The following is a 6,987-nucleotide window of genomic DNA, read 5'->3' on the forward strand; positions in this document are numbered from 1 at the left end:
TGTGCCTGCGGGCGCTCTTTGCTGAATGAACGATTCACGCCTTCCTCCCCACCTTCCTCCCTGGAACAGCTAACCCCAGGACACCTGTGCAGCAGCCCCCCTTCCTGACGCCTTCTCACCTCCAACCCCTTCTGGTTGATGAATCAAGCCCTCCACGAACTCAGATAACCTGAGCCAGCTGTCACTTGCAACCAAAAGCGCTCAACACGGACGTGCGCTCACCCCTCTGTCACGCTTCCCTTCTCGATGTTCCCTCCCCTACGTCTCTTTGGGAAACACAGAAACAGAAACGAAAACCAAAAGTATCCTCACCTATGACAGTCTAGTTAGAAAGTACGACGGATGCACAAAGGACACGAGCTCCCAGAGAATGACCCGTGAACGGCTTCTACAGATGAAAGCAGGTTCAGCCTCACTCAAGTACAGGAACGCAAACTGAAGGTCCGACTGTCAACTCCGCAAAGATGAAGAATTTTGATAGAGCTCAGCGTTGGCAGGGGCCTGAGGAAGTTGGCACCCTTCCTCTCCAGGAGAAATGTCAATTAATGGCACCTCTTCAGCAGATGATTTGGCAAGATGTTTCACGCACAAACTCAACAAGGGAAAGAGATTAATGTCACGGGTGACCGTGGCGAGGCAATGCAGGAAAGAAATCCTAATGACCAACAGATATCTAGGAAAAATGTCCACCATTACCAGAATCAAAAGCCAACTAAAACTAGATGTCTCTCTTTACATTTTTTTTTTCCTTGCTGCATTGTCAAAGTTCAAAATCAAATCACACCTCATCTCACTCGGGGAACAACGAAGCAGTCTTACCTCCCGGTGAGACTAAAAATTCTTTCAACTTTTTGGAGGGCAGTTTGGAAACACATCTCAAGAGCCTTAAACATGTTGAATCTAGAAATGCCTAAAAAGATTTGTGAATGAGAACGCTTATTACAGCACTACTTGTAATGATGAAAGCTGGAAACATTCAGTGGCGTTAACTATATAATGTTTTTAAGAGGTATTTTTAAAACCTTAACAGTATATCATGTTCCTCACGAACCTAGCAAAATCAGGGTGTGATCCTCACGTACGTAAACCAACAACTGCCGTTCTGTTAGGTTTTCATTCTCCGCGTTCTCTCCGAGGTTTCTGAGGAGTGCCATCTCCCAAATGACCAGCGTGGCATTTCATCTGCCTTAAGCTATGTCCCGGTTCTTGATTGGGGGGATGGCACCGGGGGAGTATTTGGAAGGCACTGTCCTAAGCGGTAATAAATCATCTAAACTGGTAACAGTGTATGTAAAGTTCCAGCACCACTGTCACCTATCTTCTCGACCACCCTGCGACACCAGAGGGCTGGGCTGCCAGATGGGAGGGAAGGACAGAAAAATCCTCACTCACTCTGGGGAGCTGAGACAGTAGTGTCGCTCAGGGCTTTCCACTCCAAAGGCCAAATCTGTTCTGCCTCTTCCGGGCTAGAGGTCTATCATCAACCCTCCAGACCCGGGAGTTCAGAAGGTCATTACTAGGCCACCTACCGTGAGCCCAGACAAGAGGCAGGAGTAGGGAGAAGGGGGAGGGGAGACAAACAATTACAAGACCCTCCAGAAAGAATGCCCAGAAGGTCTTGAGCAAGATAAGAGATGAAGTGAAAGCATACCGTATAAATGCGTGCTCATTTTGAACACACATAGCACAGCTGGTATTTTTACCATCTGATGGGGAGTAAAGATATTCCTAAGGGCTTCCCTAGGACCCACAGCCTAGATCCCCGTTCTCTACACCTGCAGGCTGGGGGGAGGTCATGGAGAAACGCCAGACACACGGCCCTTAGAACTGAGATCACCGTAATTCAGGTAAGCGGAGGGCAAAGTGTATCTGTACCGGATGTTTTGTTGATTAGCCAACTGAACGGGGTGGCGGAGGAGAAAACAGTTCCTTGTTGCGGTTTATCCCAGGAAGGTCCTCCTGCGGCCCATCTCCAGCCTGGCTCTGCTTTCCGATGGATGCCTGCCCCCTAACCAAGGGTTCTTCAGAAGCCCAGCATCAGTTTGCAAACAGACCCCCAGACTCGGTTCTTCGACCACCAGGAAGGGAGGTCTCTGTGGCCTCAAACTTCCTTGTCCGGCGCCAGGAGTACCTGTGAAAGCCCGGCCTTCCCCATCTTCAGATCATGCATTTCCTTCAGGCCGGTCTAACTCCTCCGGTGCGCACACAAGTTCCTGCTGTGATCCTTGTGGGTGAGGTACCATCGGCCTGAATGGCTCGTGAATGCCTAGCATGTCACTCGCACCACGGACCCCTCTCGGCAAACACAGGGCAAGGCCGGATCTGCACTGTGACTGCGGCCCCAGTGGGTGCACCTCACTTCACCACCTGCAGCGGCAGGACTGGTACTGAATCTAGACCCAAGTCCGGAACGACGCACCTCGTTACTGTGCGGCATCTGCGTGGCACTGTGAAGTCCTTGGGCGTCACAGGCTTGGGGGGGAGGGGGCGGGTTCTAGAAACTTCCAGTATTGGCCCCAAATCTCCCAGGTCCTCAAAGGCAACACAGCAGCACAGCCAGGCTTCTGATCTTTTATTTTCTACGTTTATTTCTGATTACTTATTCGTACAATCTTCAGTGGTCAGGTTTGCTAAAGGGATCAACAGTGAAGCCCTGAGTCAGCTCCGCCTCCAACAGTGAAGACCTGACTCAACAAGTCACAGAAGGAGCTCCTGCCCACCCCGCCCCCGCCCCGCCCCGCCCCGCCCCCAGCACCCAGGCCTCCAGCCACAGCGGCAGGGGCGGAGCACAGCCCCAAACTGACCCAAGGCTCTGGAGCATCCTTCTTGGGGCAAACGTTTTTGACAAAGGCTAACATTTTTACACGGTGTAAACAGAGGAAGACTTTGCTAAACAAGCCCAGAGGAGTAGGGCCTGAGCTCCCGGCCACGCCCCCTTCCCAGCCCAGCCCACAGGGAAGGACACACATTGCCAGAGGCAGAAGTTGGCTGATAGCCTCTCCAAGTTCACCATACTGGAAGTCAGAAGCTGCTCCAGTGCAGGTAACACCACCAAAATATTTTCATAAAACAACGGAAATGAGGAGGGAGCTCATTAGATACATTCATTTTGGCGTTGTTCCCTCATCGAAATACTCAGAAGTAATCAACATTCCTGTGGACTGCTGTGGTTCCTGTAAAGGGGACCAGATTTTAGCACCGTTTATGGGCATACAGATCAAGGCATTTCTTATTATAGAAAAGCTCCTAGAATTTAAGTACAAAATACTATTTTGAAGTTCATAATTACTCTCAACCACTCCTGGTTACTAGAAGAATGACCGCTAAGACCGTAGATATTTCGAGCCCTGTAACCTTTCCTTGTATTAACCACATTCTGGCGATTTCATTCCTGATCCAGACTTAGAGCCAAGAAATCAACATGACAGACGAAATTCTAGCCCTGGCTAGTAATGATCATTAAAAATATTTAAATACGCAGATGGCCATAAGGCCTGGGAACAGTGACATTCCATAATAAATGGTTTGCTGATATATTTCAACGCAATTAACGTATCTGTGTTTCCAGACTTAAAGGCCGTTCTGCATAGTTTAATTATATGTACTAACCCATTCCGCCATTCCTAGTAATAAATTTCAATATTCTATGAAAAAAATACAAGTGGCACGGCTCACCTTCCCCCTCCCAAATGCTGCTGGGTCCCCTGCTGTGGCGAGGCACACTCGCCCCTCCCCGCCCGGGGGTGGGGGTGGGGGCTCTAGAGGAGCCCACCTCGCCCCCACTGCTAGTGGCCACCAGCGCTGGCAGACAGCCAAACAGGGTTAGTTTTGTGCTCTTCCAGGCCCTAAGTTATAAACTGAATGACAAAGGCTTTAATCTTCCATTGCCCCTGTCTTTACTCTCTGCACAACTCAGTATTGGGTCCCTGGTCTCTCCACCTCCTCAGGAGAGATCATCAAGGTTTTCCAGAAGAGTGAAGCATTAAATATTACACGAGCAAAATTTAACACATTTTAGGAAAAAGGCTTTGCAGAATCCATACATAGAAGTCCTTCTACTCATTCAGATTTTTATCTACGTATAACATAGGCCCAGGAATGTCGGGCATCCACTGTTTTGTCTTTAAGTGACATTTTTACCCTAAAATCAGTTCCTTCTTCAATTCACTTCTTACAGTTCCTTGGGCTGTTTTTAAGTTACGTGACACTGCTCTGCCTTTTGCTAAACAGTCTGGGGATTCTATGCCCTTCACACACATTTCAGATTCACTTCACACACACAGAGGGCCTCCTTTTCATTGTGTTTTAAGTAGTCACAGATTTCTACCTGTGCCTACAAATAAGATTCCCTGGAAGTTTATACTTCTGGGATTTCAAGGGGGGGAGTCCTTGCAAAATACTGCTTAATAAAGAGAGGAAAAATAATCAACTGTTGTTTTAACATCAGAAAGAAGAGACGGGAAGTCTACTGGAGTCCTACGCAAAGGCAGCAACAGTAAGGGCGCTAAATCATTATAGGCCATAGATAGAGCACTTTACAGGTGCCATCTGGACACCTTCCAGAAGCAGACTGCAGACCATGAGGGGAGCCAGCAACTTGGGCGGAGATGCGGGGCAGGAGGGAAAACACAGCCTCGTAAAAAAAAAAAGCACATAAAAACCCACAAAAGTTGCTTCTTCTGGCGGAGGTGTTAAGACTTGTGTGGCCTGAGATTTTTACCTGACTGATAATCCTTACAACCGGAAGGAACAGAATAATGAAAGGAGACAAAGGCAATGCCTGAAAACTTTCATCAGCCCTTACCTGACACGACAGCGAACATCTAATAAAAGAGTAAAGGCCTAAAAAAAAAAAAAAAAAAAAAAAAAAGAGTAAAGGCCTATACAAAGAAAGCAGGTCAATCCTGTTCTGCCTGTCTAAAACATTTCCGGCTATGCCATATTCTAAGGAAGGGGAAATGCAAACATTTCAGATCAAACCCCACCGAGGCCTAGATCACAAGTGAAAAACCACACATTGGCCTCTCGTCCCCCATTGTGGCCGTCGTCAATCACTGTTCCACGGGTCCGAGTGAAATCGGCGTATGTTGTGTATGTAGATGTTGCTAAGCAGGTGAGGAGAGGAGCCAGAAGAAAATGTCCTGAGGAAGCAGTGTCAATTCCAGGGAACTTGTTACAGGGAAATCCTTTCAGGTTTAAATGTACCTTAAATGAGCTCAACAGGAGAAGTCACACCTGCTTACACTGGAGATAATCTTCCCGTCAAGACTACAGGGTCCAAAACGCCTGAAGTCTCTCAATAAACTCTGGGGATGAAAGTGGGCTCCGTGTGGTCACCACTGAGTTCTCTTCTTCTAGAACGCTCTATCATTGTAGAGACCCCTCTAAGCAGATTATCCCGCATCTATTTTGGTCTCAACGCAATTCCTATTCTACTGCTGTCACCCGACCAGCCCGAGATCAGGAATGATTAATGGAATTAAGATTCTGGGCAACTGAAGGTGCACGTGGCAACAAAGAATGTTATTTTTTAAAGTCGGCCGATCATCTGTATTTCCTGAAATATGGTTTCTTTGGAAGTTTTGCTTCTCAGATGCTGGGATCCCACTAAGCCTGGATAACAGTCTGAGGGCAGAGTCCAGTAAGGCGCCGGGACAGAAAGCAACTCAAACACATGGTTTCAAACTTTCATCAATGTGGTGGTGAAGACCACGGTTTCTGCACTCTAACAATATCACACACAGGAACAAGAAAAAAGGACGTATGTAAACAAGTTGCCCAGAAATCCAGTTCAAGTTCACGAAGACTAAAACACTGTTGACATGCAAAGACACAGGATCATGAGTATTATTAAATTCAACAGCAGGTATGAACCAACAGCCAGAGGCAACGCAGCCCGGACAGAGACCTTCACGGCCCTGTGCCTAAACATGTTAAGTGTGCTTTAAAAAATGTTCACGAATGAAGAGTAAGCATTTCCTGTTGTAGAGCTACAAATACTAAAATGAAGCCTCGAGGCCGCTAAGAAGTCCTTATTGTTAATTTGGCTTCTAGGTACCTCCTTGTACAAGGAACCATCCCGTCTCACAGCCAAGACCACAAAACCTCTGCCACACATTCACACGCATTTAGAACAGAGCTTGATTCAAACACTCTAATGAATACACTTACCGAAGTGTGGTGAACAGTACTGAGGGAGTAATGGGGGATTATTAACCTAACAGTCTGCCTAGCTCTGTGTGTCCTCTGAGTTTTCTCATGAGAATTTTAATTTTTCAGTACAAAGCAAAACTAAATCTTCAAAGACGGTTTGCCACTCCCAAAAGGTATTTGCTAGCTTGCTAACTATGCTAAATTGAACCAAATAAGCTGGTAATTACCATGAAATAAAGCCCAGTACCTCAGGGAAACTCTACGCCCACAAACGTTGGGTGGGCACTAGAGGCGTCCGGTCCCGCGAACACGGTGCACGGCCCACGCCCCGTGCGGGTGATCCAGACCCTCGCTGCCTGCAACCAGGCCCGTCGCCCCACCGGTCACCAGCCAGGCCTCGGTGCAGGCGGCCACTGAGAGCCAGGAACGTCACCTCCTCCCTCGGGCTTCCCAAACCAAACCACAGGCAGCCGCGGCTCCGCCACACTCCGGCGCTTGGCTTTGGTACGCGCCTCTGCTTAACCTTGCTCACGGACCCTCCTGGACGCTTTGCTGTTGTCGCCCACCCCCCACCAGGTACTCGACTCTGGCAGCGGAGGCAGCCTCAAAACCACACCATGAAAAGGGCACACGGGCCAGTCGAGATCTCGCTCCTTCTCGCCTCCGAACACAGACGAGTGCCCAGCGCCGTCTGGCCTCGGTTTCCCTCTCTAAAACAGCAGGTGGATCTCAGCTCCGTTCTGACTATACAACGGCGCATCTGTGAAACAGAGAAGAACCAACGGCCCAACGCCCGAACTCACCCAGCCAAGAGCGCACCACCTGCACGAAGCA

This window comes from Acinonyx jubatus, chromosome A1 (assembly GCF_027475565.1).
Source record: "Acinonyx jubatus isolate Ajub_Pintada_27869175 chromosome A1, VMU_Ajub_asm_v1.0, whole genome shotgun sequence".
Classification (NCBI taxonomy): domain Eukaryota; kingdom Metazoa; phylum Chordata; class Mammalia; order Carnivora; family Felidae; genus Acinonyx; species Acinonyx jubatus.